General features: G+C 36.7%; 1 long non-coding RNA gene across 3 annotated transcripts in view; it reads left to right on the top strand.

Moving 5' to 3' along the window:
* LOC311439774 overlaps positions 1-10578 on the top strand; it is a 138324-nt gene that overhangs the window by 75259 nt on the left and 52487 nt on the right. The gene's annotated exons all lie outside the window — the stretch shown is intronic.

Genomic DNA, 10578 nt, shown 5'->3' with positions numbered 1-10578 from the left:
ATGAACTAAAAAGACATTTTGCCCAAACCTTTCCTGGTAAGAGTTTAAATTTAGTCATATATTCCTTTGAAAATGTGAACAATTGCTTTTAGGGAAAAGGAATTCAGTTGTACAGGCTGGAAAGCAGCCACTCTGCACTCCTACCAGGTCTCTGACTTGAATGATAAGGTGACCAGGGCTTCCCAGCCTGCCACAGAGACACTTACCAAGCAATTTAGATGCAGCATTACTTTCTGAGTTCCACATTAAAAGTAGATAGATTTTTTTTTTCTCCATATATTCTAACTGTAGAGAAATCTGAGAAGTAATTCAGGTGTCTGGTGTCTTTTTAGATGCTCTAAAGTATGTAAAACACCCACACAGGACTAGAAGGTGTGATACAGGACCTAACTGTGACTCCTGTCTTTTAGAGAAGCATCAGGAGGCCAGACAAAATATTTTAGGACATAACATAGAACTAGCATAGCATCAAGCACCTTTGTGTAGATTCTTCTATCTCATCCATTTAGAATTTTAGATTGTTTTCTCTCTTATGTGAAAGTTTTTCTCTTATAAAAAGCAAATTTATATTTTGATAGATTTGTGAGTTTTTGCTTTCCCTGTGTCTGGCTACCTGTGTCTGGCTACATCAATTCGTGATATTATATTTAGCTGGCGTAGAGATGCTCAGAATGTTACATTTGGTAACACTGTGATCCTACTGTGATCAGAAGTCACACAAAATGTAGGTGGAGTTGCATGGGCAGCAACTACCTATTTTCATGTAAATTTATCTATTGCCAAATGATTTGTGTGTGTATATGCAAGAAGCAGAACTGTCCCCCAAGGTGAAAATAGAAAATGTTTTGTAGGTATGAATCTTATTTCAGAAGTAGAACAGATCCTCCCACAGAAACATTTCCGTCCCAGGGTGCTCAGTATATGGCATGTAAGCCTGAGTTGAAGCTGGTTGGGGCTAAGCTTTCTCCCCATGGTTTTAAATAGATCCATATTTATGGGGCTACTAAGAAAAAGTGGTATGCTTTGCACATATATTCTGTTCCTCACATCTCTCTTTTCAAAGGAAAAGTCCTAGTCTGACTCACTGTTTTCCACACATTTTGTATAGGTGACATACATGTAGAATATTTACAAGCGTTAACTACTGACTTTGCAAAGCAATGACTTTTATACAGTCACCAAAATGACTATTCCACTTTCACTTTCTTTACAGACAATGAAATTGCATCTAGAGACTTAATTCAAGCTTTTCTCCACTGATAATTATACCCATTCCCTTGTAAACCTATTGTTACTGAAGTGCAATGCAATAAAAATATCATGTTTCTTACAAATGTTTAGATGCAACATGTGGTTGAAATTCTATTTCCAATAGCAACAATTATCTGACAACATCATCTTCTGAGCAGAGAAGACCCTTTAAGTGAGTATCCCAGAGGAATGGGACTCAGAAGATCTGATCTCTGTGCACATTTCTACCATTGGGCTGTCAGGTTATTTGGCAAATCATTTCACTACTGTGTGCTTTTCTCTCCTTGTAAAAGGAGGGAGACGCATATTTTGTCAAAAGCTTTGATAAAGTGCTAGCTTTTGTTATTCTGCAGTGCAATAGCATATCAAGACCAGTGTTAAATGCATCAGAGAATGGTACCAAGCATTTTGTAAATAATTATATGTGTATGGTCTCTGATACTGGATTTTACAGAAATGTAAAAAATAGGTAGCACTCTTTTTCTCTTCTACCCTAAAGGTGGTAAAACAGCTTTTTTTCACAGCAGTGAGAGAAAAAAGCAATTTGTTGTTGGCATTGGTGGTTTTCCCTAGGAGAAAACAAACAAACAAACTAATCTAATAACAAGGATAGTTATAAATTTGACAACTTGAAAGAGTACCTCAATTAAAAGGACAAATTAACTAGATTTCTGGAATCTAACTTAACACATAATTTAACCAAATAAAAACGGTGTATAAATCTCACTTTCAGTATCAGTTTAGTTTCTAAATATTTGTACACTTTATCAACATGGCATTTTTCATGCTAGTATTGCTGTCACTATATTTATAAGAAATCCCGGGAAACCAAGGTTTTACAGCTTGTGTAAGGTACAAAATGTGCATAGGCAGGAAATCTTTCTTGTTATATGTGGCTTCTCCATAGCTACTTTGCATTTTACTGTTTTTCTACAGATTTTATGTAAAAGACTAAATTTAAGAAATAAAAGTCAAACAAAATAAAATTAAAACAACTCCTTTTTTTAACAATTTTATAAACAAGTGCATTTTTTTCAAGGACAGATAATCTACTCTGTCATTTTCATTAATGTGTTTAGGAACCATAACTAAATTTAGATGTCTCTACTCAGACTGATTATTCTAGATCACAGTCACTGTGCAAAGGAGTGATTTTAATATTGTCTTCACCTACTGTTTTAGCAGAAACTTCCTCCATAGGACATGTAACCAGCTCTATTACATTATAGTTCATACAGGATACAAATATTTTGTTCCTGGCTGCAGCATGTTATCAGAGTATATCTTACAACAAGAGATCTGATTAGCCTTATCGTTATCTTAGCTACCATAGTTACAAATGTTATTACTGGGTATAAAATTATCCATCTTTTTTTTTAAGACCTAGTTGAAATATTTTCTCTCATGATTTTCTGACTCTATTTGCTGAGAGTATTTGGTATAAAGGCATCTTTTATAGTTTGCTGGATATTTATCTTTGTTATTTTATGATTTTACGCTTTTTTAATATACTGTGGGACAGAACATGACAGTAACTATTTTATTTTATTTTATTTTATTTTATTTTATTTTATTTTATTTGATTTGATTTGATTTGATTTGATTTGATTTGATTTTATTTTATTTTATTTTATTTTATTTTATCCTATGTGTTATATTGTATCAATTATCTTATTCAGTTCCTGTTCAGCATTTCTCTTTTACTGACTAAATAATTCAATATTTTTCATGTTTTTACTACATGTAAATTCTGCCTTACATATCTTTCTGGCCCTAGCTGGCCCTATTCCACCTCCAAATGTGTCTGAATGCCATTATGTGGAAACCAGTTCAACATAAAAAAACATAATTTCTGAGTGGCTATTCCAGGCTATTCGGTCAATGGTCTGTGAACTCAAGTATCTCTAACTAAATCAGAAACTGTTAGGTCATTATAGCTGTGAAAAAATAATAATAATAATAATAATAACACTCTATATATCTACTCCTTTTAGTAGAACTAAAATTTAGTAAAACTTGGAACTTTTTTTTTTTTTCCCCTGTAATGAATCTGACAAAGTTATCAACATCTGGTGGCTCTGAAAATAACAGATTTAAGGGACATGATAACTCCTAAAGCCTCCTTTATCTGGTACTTTTTGGAGAGGAGGGTAATTCAGATCGTCTTGTAGGTTATCAGTAGTACATCTTAAATCAAAATCTAGAGAAAGCCTCCAAAAGAAAAAAAAAAAAATCCGTTGTTTTGGGGTAGATTAAATCAGTTTTATCCTGTGTCTGTTGCTGTCTGAATTGTGCAGGTTCCTCTACCTTTATTAGCCTATACATAACTAGAGCCTTGCCTCTTCATACACTGAACCTGGAAACTTGTCATCTTTCTGATGAGGAACTAGCCCCAGAAGTAAGGCCTAGAGTCTGTCCCACCTACAGATGTAGGCATGCACTGTAGACATGTGCAAGGAAGCCTGTGATATACAGTTTCTTAAAAGTAAACTGAATAAATTATTAAACATTCTTAGGATTTATTTAAGCTGATCTATTAAGCTGATCTAGACATCTACCTTAGAATGAGATGAATTAGGCTTCAAAAGTTTCTATTTTTTCCAACAGGTTGTATAAAAGGGAGTTTTTGAATGTTAATTCAGATGTAGATGCCTGCCTTTGACCAAATGAATCCTATGTGTTAGAGACAGTGTGGCTCACTAGAATTTTTTGTCATGCACACCGGCCGTGTGCATCTCAGGTAGCATAAGGAGACTATGTCAAATTAACTCTAGCCTATGTGATCTTTTGATTGAGGGATCCAATTTGAAAGAACTCCCAAACATGCCTACAATCCACCAAAATATTTGGGCTTTCCACGGAAATCTAGCATAGGCCATTTCTTTACAATCAAGGATAACAACTGTGGTGGTTGCTCCCACCTCTCATCTAATGGATTAATGTTTTCTTCAGCCAGAATGGCTGTCAAACTGCATCTTCCAGACACTTGGAAAGTCTCTGTAGTACCAAAATAGAAATGAATAGTTTAGTAGTTTAAAATTAACAGTTTAAAAATAATAGAAGTTTAAAATTAATAGACGTTTTAATAGAAAGTGCTGGAAACAGAACTAAGTAAAAGTGGTGAAATAGTGCTATAGTGTAAAATGCAAAGACATCTTAAAAGATTCATTTTTGCTAGATAGGAAAAGTAATAATAATAATAATAATAACAATAATCATGAGAAATCAAAGCCTTAAAAATGTCTCCTACAGAAAGAAGTCTGAGCTTTGTTCTCAACTACCAAGAATATTAAGGTATTTTACATGTATTTATTTTTAAATGTAATAAAGCAACTTCAACCTCCAGAAAACAAGAGTGCCATTTTCTAAACAGGCTCTCAAAGTAAGCCACCATGTTACTCTTATGCTCCTTCACTGTGTGGCATATAGGTACCTAACTTTGGAAGAGACTTCTGGGCTCTAAATTCTGAAAGTCATTTGTAGAAAGAGGTGGGATCTCAGATCCTGCCATTGTCCTGGCCCTCAGTATTTCCTTTTGGTCAACAGCTAGCTCAGAAGGCAGATTTGGGGATTCCCCTTCTCCTCTTTCTTGTAATGTTGTTTAACATGATAGGCAAAGAAGATGATTTCCAAGTACCTTAAAAATACATGTACATATTTCAATTGAAAAGTCTGGCCCTAAAATGACAGTTTACCATGAGAAAAAAGTATTAGACATTTGCTCTCCAAAATAGTTGCACAAGTGGTATGACTTGATACGTTTCTGAACAGCGTTATAAAAGGAAATAAAAATACTGTAAAGAAAGAATGATTTTGCTCTCCTGTTAAATACTGAAGCTAGAAAAATCTCATATAGACATTCAATAATTTCAACTAATTTGCTTGGACCTTTTGGAAAAAAAAAAAAAAAAAAAGAAAAGAAAAGGAAAGAAAAAAAAAAAAAAAAAGCCTTGAGAAAATATCTTTGAAGAATTCTTTAGCATGATTTGTTTCTGCATTCCTTAGCTTGTGAGTTTGTATAGCAGTCATGCTAAATGAGAAATATTAAGGTAATAAAGTTCTTAATTTAAGTTCTGTCACCGAAATGACAGTTATGAGAATGAGAGAGAGAGTCACCTAATGTAATTAATATTACTGGTTAGATTGCCTTACATTCTGAGAGACTAAAAATAAACAAACAAATAAATTATTTCTATGGAAATAATTACTATTAATTTGTGGGAGGTAGAAACTCCAAAGTGAAGAGAATTCAGAGGCTGCTCTTCTTCCACCTTTGCCTTAAAGACAGCACCCCAAGAAACCCCATTCTGCCATTTTCGAGACTTTGCTGATTATTTTTTTTTTCTTTCCTCAATCCTTCCTGGGAACCAGGTTCATACTTTTCAGGTGTCACAGGTCATTTTGTGTTTTCCATATTCCCAATAATCTTTCCCAAACTAACTGTGCTACATTGTGCTCTGGGAAGATGCACGCTCTTTTCAGTTTCACCTGACCACAAGTGTCACAGCCTGAGAGGAGCTACTTCTTTACTTGTAAATTAAAATCAAACGATTGTTCTCTGGAAACAAGGCTAACTACCTTGGAAATGCTTGAGTCTGAAGTGTTAAGCTCTGGCTTTCTAAAGCTTAGTGACTATGGCCAAACTGACCCTGTTCTCTGCTAACTTCCAACTACGAATGCAGTTTAAATGTCACAGGCCACACCATGTATAAGGACTATGGCTGCAATTTGAATTGAAGAGATGATAGAATCCCAGAAAGTCCTGTGGATCATTTTAATTCATTAGTATAGACACAATTGCTCCTGTTTCTCCAAGCTTCTCAGCTCAAACCTTTGTGAATAACCCACACACATAACTATGAAGAAACATATAAAAGAAATGCAATCTTTCTTAAGGCACCCAAACTTTTCATGGTGTCATGGAGACTGAGGCTGGAAATGGGGAATCTCCTTAGGGAGTTATACATTAAAGACTGTATTGTCCGGTTTGAAACATGAGTGAACTACTTTATTTGTGCAAATTTCTATTGAACTAAGAGTTCTGGGAGCTTTTGTTGAACTCAGAGACATGAGGGATGTTAATACTACTTTTGAACTAAATTCTAATACATGCTCTCCTCTTCTTCTCATCCCGAAGATGAGAGGGGAAAGCAGGCATTAGATGTGCTTTTCTTCTTTTTGCAGTAGTTGGTGTCACTGTAGCTAACTTCTCAGTCAAACTCCTGGTCTATGAAGGCAGAAAATTAACATACAAGATCCCACACAATGAAGTTACTCAGCACATTTGCACTTCTCTGCTTCATCTTAAGAATCCATTCCAGACAATTGAGAAGTGCTCTCAGTTTTCAGATATATGAAACACTATCTGAAAGATTTTTATTTGCACTGTTTGTATGTTTTTGTTGTTAGTTGTGTTTCTTCTTGTTGTTTGGTTGGTTTCCCCTTGCCAGTAAGAATGAAGAGAAACGAGTCTTACAGTATTATTAACTCTTGATTCCAGGAGAATTTTGAGTTTGGGAATAGAAATGGGGCAGATAGACTTAAGTAAATTAGACTGGTAAAAAGGTGTGGAAAAAAAATGGAGAAAAAAAATATCCCTAAAACTTTTTGCCTGCCCATCCGAAATACAAGGAAATGGGAAAAACATTAACACAAATATCCTACCAATTTACAGGTGAGGTGGTTTATGGCTAAACCCATTGTGTGTTTTTTTGTTTGTTTGTTTGTTTTTATCTTTTTGTTTTTGTTTTTATCTTTATCTTTTTTGTTATAGCAAAAAATTATATGTAGTAATGAATTTCAGTGCCCTTCAGAAGTTTTAAATTAATATCCAGCACTCAAAATTACAAACCCTCAATATTAATCACCTTATTAACCATTCTAGTTCCACTACCTTAGGTGAGCTTAACTTTGAAGATTTTTAAGACTTAAAAGCATTATACAGTAATTAAACAATATTTCCTGCATTTTCTGTTGAAGGAATATATGGTACCACCTTGAATTTTGCTCAATTCTTGCACATTTAATGAATATTTCTAATCCATTATTAACATTTGAACTTGAGTGTGATTCAGATTTCCTGGCATAATGTGTGCCATGCTACTACTGTAAATAAATAGCTTCTTTACCTCACTGGTGAAAAAAGTTAATTGTGAAAAAAAAACATATTTGCATTTATACACAGAATAATTACATGCTGATTACATATAGTGTAATTAGGTATACTTATGTAAAATTTTAAACAAGAGACTGAGTCTTTAAAGAAAAAAAAATCAATAGGAACAAAAAAATAAAAAAAGAAGCTGAATGTTTATCTTATATTGTGTAAAGCAGAGAACTGCAAAACCTTAGGAACTGGCTGTAGTGTACCTCAAATGGTTATTCACATTAATTCTTACTAGTAAAAAATGGCATATATCATCTCTAATATATATAATTTTCAATTGAAATCTTTTAACAACACATGAAGAGCTGCAGATCTTGACTAACAATGTATTTAAATTGCCCTTATGGAGAACTGGATGTGAAGTGCTTGGGATTACAAATCAAAATGAATTTGACGGTTCAGCTCAGTTTCTAATGATTACAGTATGAATGTCATCATCTACAAATTACAATAAAAATTGTGTTCCCTTTCCAAATTTAGAAATCTGGGACTTGAACAGAGTGGCTGAAGTCCATCTTTTGATCCCAAAAAGAATGCAGAGGGAATTAATATCCGTCTTTCAGAAGTCTATTTGCTGAGCACATTTTGTTGATGTTAGAAGATATTAATTGAAATCTGGAGAAGCAGGAAAAAGGTGCTGAGTTTGCCTACACCTGGAACATTAAAACTAAATTTTGAAACAATAACAAATACCTTCTTAAAGAAGCAGACTGGCTTTAGCTGCATCTGTGCTTTCTCTTTCTAACATATCTGCAATATCTGTAAGAATGACATTTTCATGGAATGGCTTGGGTTGGAAGGGACCTCACGGATCATCTAGTTCCAAACCCCCCTGCCATGGGCAAGGACTTCACCCACTAGATCAGGTTGCTGAGGGCCTCATCCAGCCTGATCTTGAACACCTCCAGGGATGGGACATCCACAACTTCTCTCTTCTTCTTCTTCACACTTGGTGAACGTCATTAGGTCCACATGGGTCCACTTTTCTCAAGCTTGTCCAGGCCCCTTTGGATGGCACCTCTTCCTTCTGCTGTATCGACTACACCACTCAGCTTGGTGTCACCTGCAAACTTGCTGAGGGTGCACTCGATCCCACTGTCTATGTCGTTAATAAAACTATTAAACTGCACCAGTCCCAAGACAGACCCCTGAGGTACACCGCTTGTCACCAGCCTCCACCTGGACATAGAACCATTAACCACCACTGTGTGGGTGCAACCTTCAAGCCAATTCCTTATCCAATGAATGGTCAACCCATCTAATCCATCTCTCTCCAATCTGGAGACCAGGAGGTCATTTGGGACTGTGTCAAAGGCCTTACAGAAGTCCAGGTAGATGACATTGGTTGGTTTTCCCTTGTCAACAGATGCAGTCACTCCATCATAGGTCACCAGACTGGTCAGGCATGATATGTCTTTGGTGAAGCTGTGCTGGCTATCTCAGATCACCTCCTAGTCTTGCATGTGCCTTGACATTGCTTTCAGAATCTGTTCCATGATATTCCCAGGCACAGAAGGGAGGCTCACCACAATGTTTGTAGTTCCCCAGTTCCTTTTTTCTACCCCTTTTTTAAAAAAGGGGGGTGGGAGGAGTGTACCTTTTTCCAGTCACCAGGGACTTCATCTGACTGCCAGGACATTTCAAATATAATGGAGAGAGGCTTGACAATTCCATCAGCCAATTCCTTCAGGACCCTGCGATGCACAGCATCAGACCCCATAGACTTGCAGTTGTTAAGTTTCATCAGGTGGTCTCGAATCTGCTCTTCACTTCCTGTGGGAGGGACTTTGCTCTCCCAGACCTTGCCTAGGGTTTCAGGCAACTGAGAGATGTGGAAAGCCTGACTGCCAGTGAAGACTGAGGCAAAGAAGTTGTTGGGTGCCTCAGCCTTCTCCCTGTCTGTTGTTACTAGTTCTCCCTTATTATTTGTTGGAAGGGACACACTCTCCTTGGCCTTTCTTTTCTGAGCAATGCAACTATAAAATCTCTTCTTGTTATTCTTTGCATCCCTTGCCAAGCTTAGTTTTATCGATGCCTTGGCTTTCCTTACCCCATCCCTGCACATCTGGACAGCATCCTTGTACACCTCCCAGGCCACGTGTCCCTGCTTCCACTGCCTGTACATTTCTTTCTTGCACCTCAGTCTGATCAATAGGTCCTTGCTCAGCCATCCCGGCTTTCTGCCCTCTCTGCCCACTTTCTTACACAGGGAGATGGAGAGTTCTTGTACTCTAAGGAAAACATTCTTAAAGAGTTGCCAGCTCTGTTCAGCCCCTTTGTCCCTAAGGACAGAGTTCCAGGGGACCTCATCCACTAGGTCTTTAAATAGCTAGAAGTGCGCTCTTTGGAAGTTCAGGATCCTGACTTTGCTCTTTGCCAGTCCCATATTCCTCAAGATCACAGACTCAACCAGGGCATGGTCACTGCAGCCCAGGCTGCCTCCAATCTTAACTTTTGTGATGAGTTAATCTGCATTGGTAAGCACCATTGGTAAGCACCAGGAAGCTTCTCATCTGATTTTTTTATCTAATGCCTGGACAAGGAGGTTATCCTCAATACTCTCCATGAGTTTCCTGGATTGTGTACAGCCTGCTGCATAACTTTTCCAGCAGACATCCAGGTGATTAAAGTCCCCCATCAGGATGAGAGAGTGCAAGCACGAGAACATATAGTTGAAACAAAAATGCCTCATCCACAGGCTCCCCTTGATCAGGTGGCCTGTAGTAGACCCCAGCCAAAAGGTGTCCTTTATTGCTCTGGTACTTAACTTTTACCCACAAGGTCTCAATCTGTCTATGGCTGTTTCTCAGAGGCATCTCTTCACAATTGATCCATCCCCTAACACAGAGGACAACAACCCCACCCCTCCTTCCCTGCCTATCTTTTCTGAAAAGCAGGTTCTGACAGGATTATTTGTAGAAATAGGTAATACTAAACTAATAAAAATAAAAAATATTAAAAAAAATGTAGTCAAGTAAAGTGAGTTCACTAACATAATTCACGTTTCCAATCAGGAAAAATAGCATTGTCAACATAACTTCAACTCAATATCACTCCTGTTTTGAATTTCAAGTATTCAACAAATGGCTCACAAGCAATTATTCTTAGAAACTGTTTGTCACATTGCTACCCGAAGATATATAGAGAAAACTATATATAGC

Source organism: Aythya ferina (assembly GCF_964211825.1).
Source record: "Aythya ferina genome assembly, chromosome: 1".
Classification (NCBI taxonomy): domain Eukaryota; kingdom Metazoa; phylum Chordata; class Aves; order Anseriformes; family Anatidae; genus Aythya; species Aythya ferina.
The sequence above is the reverse complement of the archived record's forward strand: the minus strand, read 5'-3'. Positions and strand labels throughout refer to the sequence as shown.